The following is a 23,117-nucleotide window of genomic DNA, read 5'->3' as shown; positions in this document are numbered from 1 at the left end:
TCTCACTTTAATATTTTTCTTTTAGTAATTTAAATGTCATTTCTCAGAAACAAATAGCCAGAACAAAAGGAAAGTATTGCATAGTTGCATGGTGTTTAAAGGCATGCAGATAAACAAAGTCCATGGTAATTATACCAGGGGCATAATTTTGACTGTTCTGCTCTGCCTTCTATAATTAGTCTTGGAAGCAAATACTGTTATATTCAGCCATGAAATGAAGTGGAAGAGCTGAGTTTATTAGAGATTAATAAAGTCCCCATGAACATTCCTAAAAAGCTACTGAACCCTTAAGTATAGATTATAGGTCAGAACACATTGCCAGTACTTCCTCAGAGAGCAAGAAATTGAGAGCATTATATCTATTAACTACAAAGAGAGTGAATAGAGGGCTGTCGAATGTTAATGGAAGTTTTTAACAAATTACACCACAGAAAAAGATGTGTGGTATTTTTATTGCAACATTTAAACGTATTTTTAACAGTCTCATAACTGAGATGTTTTAAGGAAAAATCCACAGCTCTCATTACTGAAATTCATTACAGCAATATGTGCATTTTAAGTAGCATTGCTCATTTATAAAGACATTTTAATGTAATTTTCTGAAAAATTCTAAACTATATTACCAAACTATATAAACCCCCTACATTTGAAATTATGACTCTTTCCATCCAGGTGCCTTCTAAAGGGAAGTGTCAATTAGTGAGAAAATGTTTTCACAAATGGTAGACTGAATACAAAAAGTGATAACGCTATTGTGTAAGCTTCTCAGAATATACATTACTGCAAGTCTTGATCACTGCATTGTAAAGAGCAATATCAAAGGCAAATGGATACCTAGTAGGGAGAAGAGAATTTAACAACATGCCTGGTTCTTCATGAGCTGCAAAACGCTCTTATAGGTGCACCTTAAAGCTTACTCTTCTGCTTCTACTTGAGACTTTTAATTATTTTGTTTCCCACAGTCAATTTCTCCCTGTTGACACAGCTTATTTTCAGGCAATTGCTTAAAGTTTTCAAAAGATCACAAGGAAATTGCGCTGTACTTTTTGAATGGATTATGCAAGAAGCAGTCTTTCAACCAAATGTTAATCTTCTCATCCTTTCCTACCTCATATTATACACAGTAAGCATGGAAACATTAAGCAATACACGTTACAAATCTGACATCAGGCAGACCTCATGCACAAAATCTAAAACTTGACCTCCGATTCTCTTGCACTGTTATCTAAATTAACTCTGTGATCTTCTGCTAATCACTCAAATGATAATTAACCTGATTTGTCAACTCTGAAACTGTTTATGTTGGAAAACTGTTAAGTTGCTGTTGCTCTGAACAAAAAAACCCCAAACTCACAAACAAATAAACAAACAAAAAAATCAGATCAATTGGAATAAATAATAAATAAATACAAATCACGGAGAAATGACCATGAGACGGCTAGCCAAAATAAGTATGTTTCTTTACCCTAACAAAGCAGATGCTAATGTTTTTTATTTGAGATGTTTTCTATTTGTTTGAGACTTCAATTTTGTCAAGAAACAATGATAATAATTTCAAGGATAGAAATTATAGAATACCAAATGGAACTAAACTGTCCATGAAAAAATGTGGAAGACATTTCTACGTTCTCAAAGAAGAAAGTCCTGAAAAGACAAAACGGGAATAGAGGCAGGGCAAAAGAGATCGAATTCTGTTCTGAGGGAGACGTACATTGATGAGAATGTTCTCATGATGAGATTAAAGAGATCTCATATAAGTTTGTGATTTCAGAGTATGAGTGTCATTATTATGTCCAAGGAGCTCATTTAAATGAATATTTGTTATGGTTTTGTTCAATTCTTTATATATCTACATCTATATCTATATCTACATCTATGTCTATATCTACACATACTTTCACTGATTGCAGATGCAGATACCAATAAATATTGGTTTTCCTTTATTTGTGTTTTACCACTGTTTTAATTGCTGTAAACTGGACATGACTAGAGACAGATATTGGATGGGAATTCCTTCATGTTTCCCTTTGATTTAGATTATGCCTGCACAGCTAAACGTATTCAGTCTTGGGCTTTCTCTTTGGTTCGCAGAGTAAGTACAGCAAGATGGTTTCCTTCCACATTGCTCAAGACTATTCCTTGTAAAGGAGAGAGTCGCATCCATGCAGCATGGCATGACTCATTATGTATGTCATAGGATGAAGAGTTTACTCACACTTGCATCTGTTTAACATGATGTTTTTTAAAGCCAAGATGAAGAGGAAACTTAAATTTCTGGATGTGGAGGGCTACCATCTCCAAATTTCTTGGGTTTTATGTAACTGGAATGATTAATGTTTTTCCTAGCCATTAAAGAAATCATCAACTGATGCTACTAAATTAGAAAAAACACTGCTTTACATGCTACCGAGTCATCTACTACAGAATAACAGTCTCATAATATGCACTATAAGTGCAATACTGTTTTATACAGTAATGTTTACCCATTTCTTACTACCAGCCTGTGCAGTTTGTGCTGATACTGTGAAGTCAGTATGGATGAATGACTGTGCGTACCAGAGTAAACAGATCTCATTTTGAAAGATTCAGACTTCTACTATTTGTAAATTGTTTTTGTTCTGCTCAGATACAGGTGAATTTTAAAATGTGAAATCAATTCTAGAATGAAAAAACTTGCTGAAGTGAAAAAGAAACACTATTCCCAACCTCCCCACCTCCTACTCCTATTTGATGGCTTTAAAGTGAAGATGATAACAAGAGACTAGGATAAACAGTGTAGATTAATCTGTAGTATGGAGGAATGCTTTTTCTTGCTGTTTAAACAACAATTCACCACACTGTTATCAACATTTATCTGTCATCACCTTAAAGTCACTGGATGTGAATCTACCTCATTTCTAAGGGCTTTTACTAAAAATGAGATTAAGGCCAGACTCTCAGAGGGGCATAAGTCAGTGTAGCAGCTCTTTTGACTCCAGTGAAAGTCACTACCTTCCGTCACCTGAACCACACAGACATTCTGCAAGACACCAGTTCTTTAAGACCAAAACTGTGAAGTAACATTCTGTATTGTTCTATGAACTTCCTACTTTGGTTGCAGTGTTAAGTCATCAGTACTCTTTTCCTATAGTGATTTTGTGTATGATGTGAAAGTGTCAAAACTATACATAACCTGAGGACTGTGGCAACAAAAGCAAAGTGGGCAAAATGCTGCAATCTGGATCTTGATGGTATCTCTTCATAAATCTGAAAGCATCTTATACTCCCTTCTATATGCATAATTCTGCATTTAACACATGCTTTAAAAATATGATATGCCTTTATACCATCTGATATAATTTGTCAGATATTACATTTTATAGGGAAACCATACATTATAGATCTTTTCCCAAAGGACCAATATTTTTTTCTTTGTGTATATATATATATGGCTATTACTCCATTAATTTCTGTCAATCACTTTGGAGTAACTGGGGGAATTTAGCCCACCTACTCCACAGAGGACTAGATTTCTACATCTCTGGAGAAATACAAAAGTCAGTACCCTAGCTGTCTAGTTTTTTTCTTTTTTTCTTTTTAAGGTGCCTTTTCTAATTTAAAGGACCTTTAAGATGGGCAGGATTTTTTTTGTGTGTTTTTTGGGGGTTTGGGGGTTTTCTTAATTTTCTCCTATGTCAACAGGAGTATATGATAAATTCCTGAAATAAAATAGTAGAAGTTGTGACAGCTGACTCTAGCCTGTATATTTTATTCAATTTTAGTCTACAAATATGTGTGAAGATGTATGTATACATGTATGTATATATATAAAGTATATAATACATATAAATAACAAATCATCAGGACATTAAAATTCTGAATCCAATAATTACATATAACTCTTCAATGAATAGTCCATTTAAATGAATAGCGTAACTCTCTGGAGTTCATGTTGTACCTTTCTTTGAATAGGGACCACTGTACATGTGCATTGCTGCAGGAGCTAAACAGGGCATTAATCAAAATTTTGAGAGGCCCCAGATGTTTGATCATTTTCCTTCTGCTTCCAAAAGTAAATCTGTTTTTATGCCACTGTGTTTTCCAAAAGGTCTGTTAGTATTTTTATGTTCAAAACTGAAAGTCGCTGGCAAGAAACCACTGTCGATATCTTCAGTCAGAGACACTACAGGTGACAATCTAATTTATTTCCTCACATCAAACAAGTATATCACTGAAAAAATTGCATCAGCTTGTGGAGTCACCTGACAAGATAAAAAAATGAGAGTCTTGGAATTCATACTACATGAGAGAATGAATTGTTTGAGGCAAGATATGTAGAAAAACAGTAGGAAAGAATAACTAATTGGTGAAAGGAGGAAACTAACAATTTTTGAAACTTAGATGGAACTATTTAAAAATATAAGAATGCAAAAGTATGTCTATACAAGCATGATATAAACCGAGTTTAGAAAAAAGTCAGACAGATACTGTTACTATGCAGAAAGTGAAATCTCTCATTGCATTAATAATAGTAAACAAATGTTTGTCAAAAATAACTCTAATTTAAATTTGAAATTAGCAAAACTTCTCCTAAAGACATTCCTATTTCTGCATCACAGAATGGAAAAATTGTTCATAAACAGTTCATCTTTGTCAAAAGAACAGTCTCAAAATGCCACTGAGGTCAGTTTCTCATGACCCTTCTGCTTCATAAATGCTGAGTGAATAAATTAAATTGCCTAGGGATAACATTAACTTTTGCACCTGACTTTTCAGAGAATGTTCTTTTATTTTCTATTTTCTTTTATCTGTTTGTTTGTTTGTCTTGAAGTTCCAGTCCTTAATCATCTGTGGTTGGACTTCATCTTTTTACTTCTGAAGATGTTCCTTTTAACCATCTACTGACATGCTGACACAGCCACTATCCAAGCAATGCTTGTATGCTGAACTAATCCTGAGGATTCCTCGTAGGGGAAATTCATATTTCTGTCAAGGTAGTTTACAATACAAAAAGAAAAAAAGTAACAAAAGTGCATCTATGCAAGGCATGTTTTTATGATTAGTTATATATTTATGAAATATTGTAAAGTAAATTGAAACATAGAGAATATATATGTAAATTTATATAAATGTGTGTTTGTATATATGCAACATATATTTTCATACATATAGCATAGATACATATACGTGCTGTGACACTATTTACATTTAGATTTTCCTGCCTCACAGCTGAGTACTTAGTATTGTAACATTTAACTTCCATCTGTGGAAAACATAGGTTTTCTTTTTCTGTTGATTTTTGCAATCAGTGTTTGTTCTAACTCTAGGAAGTTACCAGCAACTTTACTTACTTTACACCCAATTGATTACAAAATTTTATTTTCTGTAGTTATATAAGTAGATAGCCTGTTACATAAGTGTGTAGCTATAAGTGTATATAGCCTGTTTCATTCCTGAAGCCATCATTTAAGAAAATTGATTTCTTCCTGGCTAGGTTGAAAGACATCCTAAAACATAAGGAAATTTATTATTTATTTTAAAATACCTTTTATATTGAAATCAAGTTTGAAAAGAAATATACAAATACAGGCACATAATTATTTCGTTTAAAAAAAACTACCAATTTTTGTTCCAAGTTAAAAAAAAATATTTTGACACAACTATTGCCCGTATTTCTAAGGTAAGTGCTTTAGGATGTTTTCAGTTCTGATTGATATACAAAAATTCAAAACACAGTATGGATTCTTTTCATGTTACTTGACTCTTTTATCTAAAATAAATTTGTTAGGAAAATGAGAATTTCATTCTGTTGCATTTTTTTTCGTGAAGTAGGAGCTATTTAATTTTTGCTGTTTCTGCATGCGGAATGATGCAACTTTGGAATTTCCTACAAAATGGAAAAACAAACAGACAAAAAAAAACAATGCAGGGAAAATCAGTATCTCCTAAATTGTAGTCTAAACTGGTAGTAGAAGCATGTAGAAATCACAGGGGCGGGCTGGGGACGGGGAGGGGCAGATTAAGTTGAAGTGGTCTCTGGAGGTTACCTAGTTCAAGTTCTTGTTTAAAGAACAGCCAATTCCAAAATTACCTCAGCACGTTACAGTGTTTAATAAGTATTGTTTATCCCTGACCATGTACCCACTCACTTTTAAAAATAGATTGGCAGTAAGAAATGTGCAATAAGCAAAGCTCAAACTGACTGGTAAATGCAAGTTCATAAAAACTTAATACAGTTCAGTAGCCTAAATATTCAGCTTTGGCATCCACTTACAAGAATCTTAAGTCAAATGACTGTTGGAAGGTCTCATAAAGCATCTGTAGTAAGGCTAGTAACTGCTCCTTTGTATTCTGAGTTTATCTTCAATGCCTACAGCATAAGAATGAACTCTTTACCAGTCACTGAGGCGCATATTAATTTGAAAGGCTAAGTATTTACCAAGCTTTAGAATTTCTTCTGAAGTTTTCAAATCAAATCTTGATTAACTTTCTAAAAATGATTTATAAATTGATCAGAGCCTACTGAAAGTGAATAGTAATGAAATCATGGACATATATATATATAGCAACTTTAATTATCATATCAGCTCTTTAAAATGAGTCCACATATTATCCATAAACAGTCCTTGAAGACATGTCCTACCATCTATTTTTACACTAATTTTTATTTTGTTGTCTTATCAAAATATGGAAAGTATGAGTTGAGTTATGTGGAAAAGATGTCTGGTGAGCTTTAATGGCACCAAGAAATCTGTTTTAGGTGAAATCTTATAAAGGATCTTTCACATATAGAAAATCAAGCCAACTATTTGATATGGCTTTTATTGAATTTGGTGATTGCAAAACCAATCTCAAAAAGAAAGTACTGACTTGATTTAAACTAGTTCAACACAGATAAGAATACCACTCTGTGAAGCAGGTCATCTTGATTTACAACACTGTAAGAAGTGCAATTTTGCCCAACCAAAGCTTGCCATAGGAAACACAAGCATGTGTGTTCCTGCAAACAATGAAACTCATGGTAAATAACACTACTAAAGTAATCTAGCAATAGGATAGTATCAACATGTTAATAACCATTTTATTGGTATGTCTGAACATAAATATTTGGCATTCACCTATCATCATCAATTATACAGTTAATTATAATTATAATAAATTAACATTTTATACATTTTTCTACTTCAGAGTTTTTCAAAGCTCTTTATGAGTAATAAGTAAATACTGATATCAAAAGTAATCTATCCTATTCTGCTTTTTAATCATGTTATCCTACTTTTAAAGTGGTAGTGTTTACATATATTACTGTGGTTCCTCCAGAAACAAAGAAAAGCAGATGTGAGTTTGATCCAATGACCATTAAAATCAATAGAAAACTTGTCATGATAGTGAGAGACACTGGACACAGGAGCTTTATTGACTCTTTTGGCTGACAAAAATATAATACATGCCTACTAAGCATATAAACTGGCATGTTCTACCCCAGAGGACCCACATTCTAGTATCAGATGAGCGTAATCCATTAGATTACTATCCAGAAAAAAACACCTTATCTTAACCCTTTGAGATTACTTCCAGAAAAGAAGAAAGAATTCAATGTTTTTCCTTGTATTTTTCTTCCTGTAACTCCAGAATGGTCTCCTCTCTCCTTGCCTTTGCAGTCTAACTCCCAGGTATACCTTCTTTTTCCAAACTATCCCTCTTCATATGGAGCATTCAGTGCCTTTCATATATATACTGCAGAAGTTTGGGCAATATTAATATGACAAATATATGGAAATTTTTTAAATGGCAGATAATGTATTTATATTTATATTTTAAGATGTACTGATAAAATGGTCATGAACACAACTGTACTACTCTATTGATTGGTTATCTTAGCAATATGACTTGCCACTAGTTTCTTTGTGTCAATCCATTGCTGGCAGTGAGTCTTGGTTCAGACCATAGGATGTAACTTGACCCCAAGTAAGGCTGACTGAAGAAATGGCCAGGTTATCTCCTATCCCATACACACAATGCCACCTTGTTTGGAGGGTAAAGAGTTTAGATATAAGCCAGGTGTCTTCTCTTGTCATCAGTTTCAGAGAATTAATTCTAGACGATTTTACTTATTATTGTTGGTACTGGAAGAAACTTTCAGACTCAAGAGCCTAGGAAGATGATGGGCCTGGACTGTATGAAGTATCTTATAGGTACATAACTACTTAAAAGCAAGTGTTTCTTAGCAATCTCATCCCTTCTTTATTTCCTTCCTGTTCATATCCAGACACAACTCAGATCTCCTAGGTATGCCTCACCATAACAATTTTCTATGTTTTTTTTTCTGCTTTCCTAGTCTATACCAGAACCATCTAATAAGTTACAGGTAGGCAGATGTAGTCAAAGTCTCACTTACCTGAGTAGCACCTTGGTATAGGTGTGACCCTGTGACATCAATTCAGTAAAGGACGTCAAAAACATTTGTAACTAACCTGACAGACATATGAGAAATCAACCAGGTGTGGAGAATAGAGGAAATGGACTGCCGGGTTTTGGTGGTGATTAATATGTTGGTTCTAGCCAAAATGTATAAGTTCACCCTGAAAAAATCTGATTTGAAGAGTTTGCTAGATACCTCCTCCTCCCAGCTAGAGCTTGCAGCATGACCACTAATGCCTTTAAGTCAGCCAGTGCTCTGCTGACCTAGTAGCTATTTGTTGCTCGGAAGCTTGCAAGAATTATAATAGGAGGGAATTATTAAATTCAAGAAATTATAATGGTTCACAGTGGTTTCAACACTTTTTACCTTTTGAATGCAGACAGGCTAAGTTGCAAAATGCAGTTCTGGTATTAAAAAAGCAGTGATTTAACTCAGAGGATCACTTATACAGTATACTTAGTCTACAGCAGGTATACCCTCCCCTAACAACTTTCATGACCATAAGTTCCTCCCTGCACCTATTTTGTCAATACTCTTAACACCAGAGACTGAGATATCTATCAATACACTTTCCATTCTTCTAACAAGTATCAAATAAAAAAGATTTGCTTTTATACAACCTCTTCTAATTTTCATAGGGGAAGGAAAATAAAAACAAAATCTCAGATACTTTTAATTAAAAGACCTTTTTCCTTAAGAGTATACTACTTTGATATAATAATATAGGTACCTAGTTGAGCTATCATCATATTTATTTATGTATTTATTCCTCAGTAGTAAATATCCACTGTTTGCTCTATGCTTGATTGGAGGTTGGACAGATACCACCCCAATACTTCTGAACTGGTGAATAAAAATTACTGGACATTCTATCTTATGCCTTTCTTGCAAAAATTCTGCCTCTGGATATACCTGGAGATGCACCATACTCATTAAATAAGAAAATCTGGTAAATATGCACCTGCACTACTACATGCAAGCTTTCAGCCAAATTAGATGCTATACCAGCCATTAATTAAATAGCAGAATTTCTATATTTGGGACAAAAAATCTGTGCCAGAGCATCTGTTCACTTGTCTTGAAATGCATGATTTGTATTTTCTAATACAGATTCTAGTACAATAATGTGAGAAATTGATTGTACTCAGAAAGCACAATTGTACATCAAGGAAACATGCCATGTTGGACTAGCTCTTTGGCCATGTTGGAATAGCTAGTAAAAGATTTGATAATATTCCACAGTGTAAGAATTTGAGTGCTGCCTGGTTTAAAGCCAGGAAAATATATGGTACAGGAGCTGGTTCTTAAGTGAGAGAAGAGAAAGGAATTGTAAAAACTAAATGTTATTTTAATGGCTGCTTTTCAACTAGCAATCTTCTGGTTTTGAAATTCTGACAAAGGAACTAGTGCATATATCAGAATGAAATTGCAATAAGCTTTCTGAGTTCTTCATGCTATGTACAGGGCATACAGTAGACAAGCATGAAAGGTCAGCAGAAATTTTTATTTCACTGGTTCTCCCTTATGGGGAACAAAAAACATTAATATCAATGAGAGCCATGGTAACTTAATACTTCATTTCTTCTGTTTCTTCAGTATTACATCCAGTAAGCTCCCAGTTAAACTCTGAAGTTCTACTACCTTTTCAAGCTACCTTCCCTGTGTACCCTACCATCAGAGCATGAAAAATTAAAAAAGCTTATTACAATTTCGTTCTCAGGATATGTCTTTTTTCTTCAGTGAGAATTCTTTTTTCTGCTCTCTGAAATGTCCTCCCACTGTTCAGTTCAACTTTGGGGTTGGTCTGCTGCTCAGAAATAGTTACAATTTTCCATATAAAAGTTGTTCTCAAGCATAGATTGATTGTAGCTTTTATCAGCAGAATTCCATAATCCAGGAATATTTTATTTGTGTTTAATTATGTGAGGAAGTACAAAGTCTCCACAAGACAATTTAGCTGTTCAAGATGAAGGGATTCATCTGCCCATTCATTATTATTTAAATTAACTGTTTGGTTTTCTAACTGACTGAGTTTTTGCAGTTACTAAGAACTCATAGACGATAAGCCTTCTTGGCTTCCAATGAAGTCAGTACTTTGATTGTGAAGTCCTGTCTGCATCAGCAAATCACATGTAAGTTAATGGAATCTCTGCATTGGCTTCAATGGATTCTGTATCAGTGCACAGGGAAGTAAACATGGTTATAACATGCCTACTGTTCTATGAGAAAATATTAAAAAATATTCTCTTGATATATTGAATATTCTTGAACATTCTCTTGAATACATCCTGGACAAAAACTACCAAAATATAAATTACCAGCTTCATTTTATATGGAAAAGAGAGCGTCAAAGTGGAATTTCATCCAGGTATCACAACAGAGAGAGAAATGAAAACACAGAAAATTAAACAGGAAATTAAAATTAATAAGTTAATACTTTTCACTTGTTCCAATGCATTTTTAATTCCTATTTCAAAAGAGGGTATAATATAAAAAACCTTCCAGGTTTATGCAACAGTAGGACATGGAAGCTTGCTCTTGTCTTCAGTAAGTCCAGCCTAAAGATGTGTGCACACACTCACGTGCATACACATGCCCACACACACACAAAATGTACCACTTGTTTAAATGAAATTTCCCTAGGGGGTTTTCTGTGGAAGAGAAATCTTTTGCCTTAGTGCAGTACCAGTCCATCATTTCCAGTCATAATGAGCTATTTTATTTTGTATCTTGTTGTTGAAGATTTTTTATGAGAATCTTTGCTCTTCCATATGGATAAGTATTTTATGATTTTCATTCTTCATTGGCTTAAAGGTCATTATCAATTCTAGTTATTTTGCCCATAGCTCTTTTTTGTTTCATGCAACTTTCCAGCCCTTCATTGACCTTTGAAAAACTTATGAAAGTTACGGTAATTTTTATCTGAATTCGTAGGCTTTGAAGCATAACAGTCTTCCATCATACACTTGTAACTTAGCCTTTAGGAACTGTGAATCAAACATACTCCTGTTTAAAACAAGTTTAATGCAAAAATGCAATTATTAAAGAAATGTGAACTAATTTAAACCTAGTTTGAGGCATTAACCTTCCCATTCATTCAGCCACTTTGACTGGATAAGTGCTGACTTAATTTTTTGTTGCCTGTCAGTAGAAAAGTATCCCATCAATATGCAATAACTTGAAGAAAAGAATTGATGTACTGTGCTGGTGGGCAGAAACAATAGAGATTGCTCTCTCTGAATTCAAATTATTGAGCAGTTTCTGTGTTATGCTGCCCGTTAACTTAAATGAGAACATTTTGTAATGCCAAGTACATAACAATATCAGCTTCAGCATTCTCAGTGTGTGATTTTGGTTTATATTATTATTTTTTTTTTTAATATTGCTATATCTGGGGATTTCTAATCACAGATACTACATGTGTTAAGATGGTGTCATTTTAAAATTCCATTATGTTGGCAGGTCAGCATTTAGCTGCTGTGATGTAGGAGAAAGGGTGTAATCTAGAGTGATTTACAACTGTCTTTTTTTTATATATCAGAAGGAAAGTCAAAGCCAACAGCTAATAAGTTAATAGTTTATGAATAGCTCAGACAATTAAAAAAAAAAAAAAGGAACACAACATCCTTTTTCTTCTTTCATTTCCTACATCAGGGTTCACAAGACTTTGATACATCACAGAGCAGATTCTACCCTTGTTTACTTACTAAAAATGTGAAGTAAATATATTGGCTTGAATGGGGGAGTTTACTGAGATTTTTAATCATGCAATGTGTAGTGATTTGGGGTTCTCTTTCATGTCCTCTCTCTCTCTCTCTAATGTAGAATGCAAAGCTCTTTTGGGAAATCCAGCTGATCTACAGAAGATTATTTCAAGTAACAACAAAAATACCATATGTCACTTTCTGCTGTGCTGACAAAAGCAAATTCTAGTCAGAAAGGCAAGGACCTTAAACAAAGAAAAAGCCAGCTACATGATCAAAGGGTTAGTGCAGTTAAATTAATGTCACTAACTTCTAATACAGTGCAATATAGCACAAATCCACTTTTCACATCCAGCAAATGGGCATACAGCCCCTGCCACTACAGTCCCAGGTGAAAAAGTTTTTTTGCTATAGCAATTTCATCTATTTCTGTGGCTAGGTGGGACTACAGAGAAAAAGCAGTAGGAAAAAAAAAAGCCATTTTGTGTAGAATATTTTCTTTGGTCCAGAAGGATTTCTGAAATTTTCAGCTCAGCAAATATTACATGATGCCCATTAATAAAATCCCCTTTTACTCTCACCTCTTCAAGTAGAGCTTTTGAGCAGCTATCACAAGGGGACTGGGAAATTGGCAAATATAAGATGAATCAAGTCACAGTCATGCTTTTAGAATGGTGCTGACAATGTTTGTGACCTTCATGTATTGGCAGTTAGTTTATTTTCACCACCACTCAGACAGAGCTTTTGTTGTCAACAATCGTTAATGATAAGTCAGATCATAGTGCATTTTGGGGAAGTAGGCAAGTTTATTCTAATGGATTACCAATGGGAGAAAAAGGATACTCATAATTAAATTTTTAAATAATATCATGGCAAAAAAATTGGTCCTTGAATATCCTTATGACATAAAATTACAGCTAAATAATTAGCCACAAGACTAAACAGAAATCAGAATCTTCATAAAGACCTCACATGCAAACAGATCAATTAGCATTTGTTTTTACCATTAATATTGTAATTCAGGATTGAGAAAAATATGGGGTTTAGGCATTAGAAGGATAAAATACATTTTATCCTCTCATTTTGCAGTTTGTCAACAGTGCCTCTTCTTGTGAAAGCTTCTGTTTTTTTCTATTTTTTCAGAGACTTACCTAGAAAAGCTAAAATCCAGAAAGAACTTGTTTTCCAGTATTACTGGTACTAGCCACATGAAATGAACAAATAAAAAAAAATTGATTAAAACCACAAAATTTAATTTTCATTTAAATTTTCCACAGCAAAGGGGAAATGATATTTTTCTGCCTACTTTACTAACTGTATTCCTGATTTGAATTTTGCCAAGAAAAATGGGCCCAATTTTTTTTTTTTTTTTTTTTTTTAACTGGGCACAGGGAGGTAAATTTAAAACATAAAAAGATTATTACTTCTATATAATTTGTATGGAGTCATCAAGGAATGAGGAAAAGTAAAATCTTTCCTTTTGTGTTTCATCACGGACAAGTATGAGACTGAGGTGCAAAAAGGCTTCTAACTTTGATAGGTTTACTCTGAGTACCGGGTCAAGAAAAAGAGTTGGTGTGAAAGAGCTATCTGACTGTAACTTGCAATTCATTCTCTACACTATTTGCCCCTGGTAGGATCTGTATGTGTATTGCTCTTGGTTGAGATGGAGTTAATTTGCTTCATAGCAGGCAACATGGTGCTGCATTTCAGATTTGTGACCAAAACAGTGTTTTAAATATTGCTGAGTAGTGCTTGCACAATATCGAGGCCTGATTCTCACTCTGCTCCCCCAGGGAGTGGACAAGAATCATAGAATTGTTAAGGTTGGAAAAGACCCTTAAGATCATGGAGTCCAACTGTTAACCTAGCACTGCCAAGTCCACCACTAAACCATGTCCTCAAGCACCACGTCTACCCATCTTTTAAATACCTCCAGGGATGGAGACTCAACCACTTCCCTGGGCAGCCTGTTCCAATGCCTGACTACCCTTTTGGTGAAGAAGTTTTTCTTAATATACAACCTAAACTTCCCCTGGTGCAGCTTGGGGCCATTTCCTCTCATCCTATCGCTTGTTACTAGGGAGAAGAGACCGACCCCCACCTCGCTACAACCTCCTTTCAGGTAGTTGTAGAGAGCAATAAGGTCTCCCCTCAGCCTCCCCTTCTCCAGACTAAACAACCCCAGCTCCCTCAGCCACTCCTCATAAGACTTTTTCTCTTGATCCTTCACCAACTTCGTTGCCCTTCTTTGGACACACTCCAGCACCTTGATGTCCTTTTTGTAGTGAGGGGCCCAAAACTGAACACAGTACTTGAGGTGCAGCCTCACCAGTGCCAAAGAAGTTGGGAGGGAACACAGCCAGGCCAGCTGACCCCAACTGACCAAAGGAACATTCCATGCCCTATGATCTCATGCTGAGCAATACAACTGGGGAGAGTTTTTCTAAAGAAGCTGTTGCTCACAGGTTGTCTGGACATTAGTCTGCTGGTGAGAGGTGGTCAGTGATTAATTTGGGGTTTTTTGTTTGGTTGATTTGGATTTTTTTACTTATTAAATTGTCTTTGTCTTGGCCTATGAGTTTTTCTCACTTTTGCCCTTCCAGCTCTCTACCCTACCCTGCTGCATGGAAATGTGCGAGCAGCTGTGTGGGGGTTTTCCCACTGGCTGACGTTGAAAAACCACAGCATGAAAAACAATAAATTCTCCTTTGGGAAGGTCTTAAAGCTAAAATCTATGCAGTAACATGAGCACACTCTTCATCATATCTCTTTATACAAGGCAATGTTAAGACTTTTTTTTCAGATGTCGAAATAACCTTTATTTTCAGTCTGAAAGAATATGGTCACCTAAGCCATTGTTTTACTCACAGCTGCCTGCAGAAAAGACAGACTCACAAATGACATGTAATGACAAAGCTCTGGGAAAGCCAATCAGATTGTGCTAGATCAGCCACACAGGAAAATATGTCAAATCTACTATCAGCAGAGCCATTCTTACCCTGATAAAAGAAAGTTGTGATATGATACATATTAGATGGGAGCTCAAGGTAAATGGTAACTTAAAGGGGAAATTAGGTGCCTAAACAATAGATTTAGCTCCCTTTCAGAGATACTCACAGGTGCTGCTATAAATGACACAGGGCCTACAGGAAACGTTACATTATAGGGTCAGGTATAAACTAGACCCTTTTAAAATGCTTCTAAAGTGGCCTGATGTTTGCTTTTTGGCATCCAAATCCCTTCCTAAGTGTTTCCCATTGCATTTAAAGTCCAGGATTTCCATTTCACCAGAAAGATCAAGATAAGAAATGCTTTCTGCCTGGATTTTCGTTCTACATGTCTTTTTCCATGTAAGAACGAGAGTGAAAAGTGTGAGCTGGGAGCATGTTGTGCTCCTTACATGCAAGGTATAATGCATTTCACCTTAGAGGAAAAAGGTAACCCAAAAAGCACAATGTCATTCTTCAGGTTATACTCCACATGTATCTCCAGTGAGACAATGCCTTGCCTCTTCCATCAGATCTTCCAGAAGAACTATAAGTCAATGCACAGCTTGGAAGCATATATATGGTCACAACTAACATTTCCACAGTCTCAGAAAGCTTCTGCTGCATTACTAATTACATAAACATTTTATTATGTATTAATGAGCAACAAAATACCTGAGATACTTTTGACAGGTTCTATTTTAAAGAAAAATTGTGAAGATAAATACTTAATTTAAGTTTTATTTACAATATCAAGTAGAGAGATGTGTAGTCATATACATTGCTACAGGACCAGGAAAAATATATTTTCCTTGTAATTTACATAAGTATGTAGCCACTGCCTCAAGAAAACCTTAAAAAGAACACATAAAGTATTCATGTTTTTACTTAAAATAACATTAAAAATGAATGCATCCTCATTGTGTTAGCTCATTAATATTTTCAATTTATTAATACTGTATTCTCTGTCTTATTCTTACCTTACAATTTATTATTTAATAATTTCATACCAAGCCTGAAATTTTCTTTCACCAATCGAAAACTCAATACAGTTGACAAGTAGATGAGTTTTAAAATATTTTTAATCAAACATGCCTCTCTCATGTTCTCCAGGCAGAGGGATACATTAAAATTTATAAATTCTTAACTTACTGAAATTGGATGTGTAACTGGGATTAATTCTAGATATACTTCAACAAAGTATAACAAATTTTACCATTTGTCAGACATAAGTCAGCATAGTATAGATATACAGTTCATTTAAATCAGCTGGTGAATGATGTGGCTCATTCCCTGGAGCTGTGACATTTTATGCCATTTAGGTAAAACAATCTAAAAGCAATAAGTGCCTGTAAGCAGCTCTGGCATTTAGCTGACCTGGAATATACGAAGTAAGCAAACAGGAAAACTGTGAGATTTGGACCTGACCCTAAGGTTGCTTTAAAAGGTGAAAACATTCCATATTCCACAGCAGAACAGCAAATATGAGATCTTTCTTGGGGAAACCCAGTGGAGATTTCCTTCGTGTTCTTCTTTAGATTTTAATGTTAGAAGCTTTTTCTCAGGGCTTTGGCTTGCAAACTAAGTGCTAAATACAGAGGTAGGGTTATACTCAGTTCACTTGTAGAATGATGCAGTATGCCTGACTTTAGTTAAGATTCATTTCTGTTGACAATACTCAATTTGAAATGTCTACAAGGAAAAAAGAAGGAAAATATGAATACTTGCAAAGTATTTGGTCAAAATTACATCAAACAATATCTCTATGTTCCCTTTTAATTGCATGGCAATTCAGGCTTCCTATATACTTTAGAATGGACAATTATTTCATTCAAGGCCAATATGAATAATTTTATTTCACATAATTGATTGAATGTGTTCTAAACGGTGCTTAAACCTTTCACCTGCCATCAAACTTCCACCCAAGATTCTCCAAAAAGGAAGATGAATCTGTATAGATGTTCTCTGACTTGTTCTCTGATTTTAAGATGCATTTGGATGCCACATGGGAGAATTTCGCACTTTGCAAACTCAGGATTGTACAGATTCAAACACACTGTATTTTATGTTATAAAACTTAAGTCAGCTCAGGTAGTTTAGACTAAGATATGCTCTCCAAACAGAGGTTCAAGTAAGTATACCTTTTTAATGTATGTTGTATGTAGAAAGCTATACAAGGAAATTCTGACATATGCTGTGTGATTTAACTCAAAGAATACTCATTGAGTGCACATATAGTGATCCTTTATTACCTAGCCCAGTCTCAGAAACACTGGAATGTTTTAACCATCATAAAATTAGCACCACAAATAGCCACAGAGAAATTGGTTTGGGCCTGAGAGCTGAATTTTCTGGGCTTGGAATGCTCACTTGGGGGTAATTAGAATACCTTACTGTCTGGGACTGACAGAGTCTCGGGCCTGTTCCTTTTGGTAAGAATTCTACATTATGTATCATTCACAAGATGTACTAGGACATGTTCTTGTAACTATGTATATTAATGTCCTTTGTGTGGTAATATATATTTTAATTATACTTTAAAGGAACACTGATATTAAAGTACATCCATTATTTGATACCTTTTAAAATGCATTGCTATTACTGTTTTGGTCTCCAGAAGTAATTAAATTTTCACTACATACATAGTAGTTCTCCTCCATCAGTAAAAGCATACCTGCCTTTGCTAACTATATGCTAGCTCTCATTAGTTGTTATGTCCTGCCAGCATTTCTTCTTTCTTTAGTTTCCCTTTTTGCCTGCAGCACTGATTTTCATAGGTATGGTCTCCTGGATTTTCTGGTTTCATTTGATTTATTCTCATTGATTAATTTCCAACTGTTTCCATATTTCATATGTCATTGGTATTTTTGATAGCTGCCTTCAGAGCTGACATTTTTTATTCTTTTTATTCTGGTCACTCTCTCCTAGTTATTGGTGTGCTTTTTTCCCTTTACTTTTGCAACAGTTTGAAACTACTTAATCCCAGATTTAGAGAACTTTTGAAATACAAGCATTTTTAAAATTACCCTTAGAACTTAGTTAAAACATAGAAAAAGGTATAAGAATTTTATTTCCTTTCTACCAAATCTCAATAATAATTTTACATTTTTGAGAATAGCCAGCTCAGTCTATATGTGATAATTTTTACCTAATAGCTTTTAAATATCATAAAGAGGGTTTTTCATACAGATTTCATGTAAATTTTATAGTTCTGGTTTTTAACTCACTTTCTTTCTCTTAAATTCACGCCATATCAATGCAGAGAATTGTTGAAATTGATGCTACAGTGAAATGAACTGTGGTGTTTTCCTAAGAAAGATAATTTAAAAATTGAATTAAAGTTTTAACATTTTATACCAGCACCTGACTCTCTATGAAAATCAAAATAAATTCCCATCACAGAAATTTTCCTGATTTTCTGCAAGAATTTATCTGTGAATTTGTATCAGTGTTTAGCCCTTATATTTTAGGAACTGGGCTGCAATCTTCAATCATTGTTAAGTCCAAAGCTGCTCTATTGCCACAGAAACAAAATAAAACAAAACAAAACAAAACACCACCACCAACAACAAAAACTGGCAGTAGTTTTAAAATATTACTGTTTATACCTGCTCTGAATGACCCAGTGCTTGAAATCCTACTAGCTGCTTGGAGTTATAACATCTCATATGTATGTAACTTTTCCATGTGTTTACCTTTTACAGTGACCAAAAAGAACACTTGCTTTTCTTAATCTGCTATACATTCTGGGCTGATGAGGAACATTTCTGTGGAGGGAAATAAGGTGGAAAGTGGCCTGAAAATTTGAAGGCAGAGAGAAAAATAAGTTATGAAACTGTGAATAAAACAGAGGGAAAAAAGAGACATAATACTGGTTTCATAGTCTGCAAAAACACAAGCATTAAAAACCCACTTATGATTATATACATAGAGAGGAAAAAAAGAGGAAAATAGGATTGCTATCAGAAGGCCTCTACAAACAGGGTGGTCCTTCCAATGTTTGAATTCTTCTTCTGTCTTCATATTTCAGTGTGGAGACACAAATAAGGTTGCAACAGCCTAACAAGCCCGCACACCCAAACTGAGCCAAACATTTAGGTTGACTTTTCACAAAAACTCTGAACAGGAATCACTTCTCGCTGTTACGGGAAGTAACAGTTCTGCGTCCTCCACTTTCATAGATTGCATCAGCTCTGGTGCTCAGCTGATCCCTTTTTCAGTTGCTTCAGTCCCATAACTACCAGAAAGCTAGTTTAATAGTAATTGGTTTATTTTGGAATTGTTTATCTATCTGGGTCATTTTTTACTGGAGTGTCAGGTAAGCACAACCATCTGATTGGGGAAGCCAATGAGAGAAGAGAAGGAAGTGCAGTTTTGAGCGATTATATCAGCTTAGCCATCTCCGAGATGCTTATATTTCCACTGTTCCCCTGTTCCATGGAAGTAACAACAGCTTTAAATCAAGTGATAATGCAAAAGCTTATTGTGTATGCATGTCAAACAGTGAGTTACGAGGACCAATGTTTTTCAATCTGCAACATCCCCAGTTATGTCACCATGTCAAACATATTGTGGCGCTCCCTTTTACCCTGCTGTCACCTCCACCAGTTCCTCGCTGGGTGAGGGCTAGCAGTACCTACTTCTTGAATAATGATAATCATGCTAGTTAGAGCACTTAAATGAATTCTTACATCTGATAATCATTAAAGAGCGCAGTATAAGAAGAGTGTACTAAAAGTATATTGGCAGATATAAGTGTAACAGGTCTGTAGAAAGAGAGCATAAAAGTTGAATTTTATGCAGGTCAGGTCTAAGGTTTTGATTGTGTCTCTACATTATAAAATTGTAAAAAGGGAGAAAAGTCGCTCCCCAACACTGCAACAGGAGAATGTTAAGGCAATTTAAGCAATATCCTTCAATTACTGAGTCTTTCAGTACAGGGTGAATCAAGCAATCAATGTAAGTTTGGAATGAATACACGTCTTTGCACAAAATCTGAATGAACAGGACACTTCAGATGCTTGAAATAAGATCAGATGAGTGAGACTTGCCAAACTGTGATTCTACAGACTTCAAGGCAGTGCTAGCTTAAGAGTCCTTTGCACCAGACTCTCGGTCTCACCTATATATCGCCTTTGCTTCTGCATCATCATGGCTATTCAAGAAAGTGTTCAGTAAATAGGATTAGAAAATTCATAATGCTGAAAATATCCCTTAATTTCTGCTTGTGGATCACTTTTTAACTAAATCTGATATGCTGGCACAATAAAAACATGTTGTATAATCCAGTGAAAAGACCACTGTTTTTAAAATGTAACACCTTCATCTCATAGAGAAACTTCAAGACTTCACTGGGCTGGAATCTTGGTTTGGTTCTTCCAGCACTACCTCAAGTGCTGTCAACTACAACAGTACTAAGAAGTTTGTTTTTTCTCTAGAATTCACTTGCACTTATGGTCTTTTTTCTCATCAGTAGTGAAATACTTCATTTATCTTTAACTCTCTAAAGATTATGTATGTGTGTTCTAATAGGAGCAACTTCTTCACCTAAAGAAAAAATAATGGTGCTTGTGACACCTTAATGTCTTTATCTTAAAATCCACCCATTCTCACATATACTAGGTCTCTATATGCATTAACAGTGTTACCTGACAGTTTTCCAGCACTAAATGACCATTCATTATGTTTTATTATTTTTTCTGTATTTAACTGGTATCAGAATTGATGTCTTTTTTGAAGTTTTTTGCTAGTTTATGTAACAAAGGGACATTATAGCTAGCAAAGAGCTATTAGAATACTTGTTAAAGTCTTAAGAGTAGTCCTTAAATCTATCCCAACTTTTAATGGTATGCACACAAGATAATAATGAAATGTTTTTTAAATAAGAAAGTGGAAACACTCTGTGGTTTAAATATTTGATGAGTCAATACCTTTCACTTACATTTTGGCCAATTAAAACCTAGTGTCAACATAGGCTCTAGCACCTAAAATCAATAGCTGACAGGGCTCAAAGCACATGAAATGGAACTCAAGCTACAAAGCCCTAGCCTCACAAACGTTTTTAAAATTGATGATTGTTGTCAGTTCAGGAGTTTTGTTACTATATTCACAAGCTTGTAAGTGAATATCTGCTTAGATAACACCTGATAAACAAAGAAATGCTGATTCAGTCTTATTTAAGTAATAGGGAACAGATGATTGGGAAAAAAAGCAAGTTGAAAAAGTTCATGTTAGAAACTTAGAGAGAAGGGTATGAGTATAAGTCTGTTCATTCTTTCTTACACTCATGCCCTGGACAATGAGACATCTTTTACAATTTTTATAACTTTCAATTACATTCAAAGGATAGCTCAGGTCAGATGGGAGCTCATGAGGTGTCCATTCCAACCTCCTGCTCACAGCAGGGTCACTTCTGAGGTCAGACGTCTGATTGCTCAGGGCTTTGTCCAGCTGCGTCTTGAAAACCTCCAAGGGTGGGAATTGGACAGCATCTCTGGGCAGACTGGCTCACTGCTGGGCTGTTCTCAGGGAGAAAAAGCTTTTCCTTACACCCAGCCTGTTAACATCACTTTTCTCAATTTATGTTCATGGTCTCTCCAGCCTGCCTAAGTCTCTCTGAATAACAGCCCTGCCACTGAGTATACTGACACCCCCTGTCCCCAATAATTATCTGTACTATAGGTATATATCATCCCAGTCAGGCTGAAGCTGGGTTTATGTTTCCTGTGTGCATAATTTTCAGATGCTTCACACAATATGAGTAAAGAACCTCAGAAATTGTCAAATCTCTGTTAGTATCACCACCTCCTTTCCCTTGAAAGAGACCTTCCCTCTCAATTATGTTAAGATTTTGTTTATTTTTTCTTCATTCTTTCAACAGGGTGACAATTTGGAAGTTGGAGGACTTATGCAGGAGCCCAGTAGTAAAAGAAGTTTTTGACTTTCTGAAATAATCAGCTTTCTTCCAGCTCTTTTGGGCCAACCTGTAAGGTTTGTAAAGCTCTAATTAGGATATGACTTCAAATTTCACCTCAGTTACTGTTTGGCAACATTTCTTTCTCTCTTGTATATTTACACAAATTATAAAGCCTTAGTTCAACAAAACTCTTTTGTGTCCCCCCCCCAACTCAGGGAGGGTCATGCCTGCAATTTTTCCTCCATTCTTTAAACTCAAAGGTTAAAATATGATGTTTAAATGGTGACAGAGAAGTCTCAATGAAGAAATTGGGGTCTTTGACCTCAATCTCTGCTTCTTGCAGTGGGAGGGGGAAGAGTCATTCTGTGTTTGCTAGCTGAACCACAGTAACCTGCATCTGACAATTTAACCTATTAGGTTTTGAGCATTTTCAGATCAGATCAAAAGCATCAAAGTCTCTGTAAATAACACATTGAAGTAAATTGTCTCTCATTTAAAGCTAAAACCAGGAAAACAACTACTTAATTACAAAATTAAGTATGTACTGTGAGAAATGATATATAATGTATATTTTTAATAATTTAATCTCTCACCTCCTAGATGAGTCTCACTGTATTTCCATATTAGATTTGGTTTTAGCTTGCATGCGGTTATAGCAGATCAGGCAGGGTAGTGACTGGTATCAGAGGAGTAGCCAAGTTTAGAACAAGGTGAGAGGATTAAATGATTACAGGAAAGTCAAGAGTGAAGTAAAAGGAAAAATCTTTGACCTGAAAACCATTTAAAATCCCATTAAAAGTGTGGAAAGGGTTTGACTTTTTTTAATACTATTGTTCAGCAAAAATTAGTCTTTGTTATTTGAAGTGTAGATAGTGGAAACACTGAAGTAAATTCATAACCTTAAGACAAGTTCTCTTACCAGTATACTAAATTATGTATTTCTAGAAAGAAAATTCCATAATCCATGCCTAATTTTGCAGCCTGACTTGATAAATTGTGAATTAGAAAAAGGGAAGGAAGGACAGGCATTTATTAATAGCTAGCTTTGCTTCCAAATACACTGAAATATATTGAAATACATACTATTGTGTCTAACGATATAATTT

The sequence above is a fragment of the Platalea leucorodia genome, assembly GCF_965183815.1.
Source record: "Platalea leucorodia genome assembly, chromosome: 1".
NCBI lineage: Eukaryota > Metazoa > Chordata > Aves > Pelecaniformes > Threskiornithidae > Platalea > Platalea leucorodia.
Note: the sequence above shows the minus strand (reverse complement) of the source record.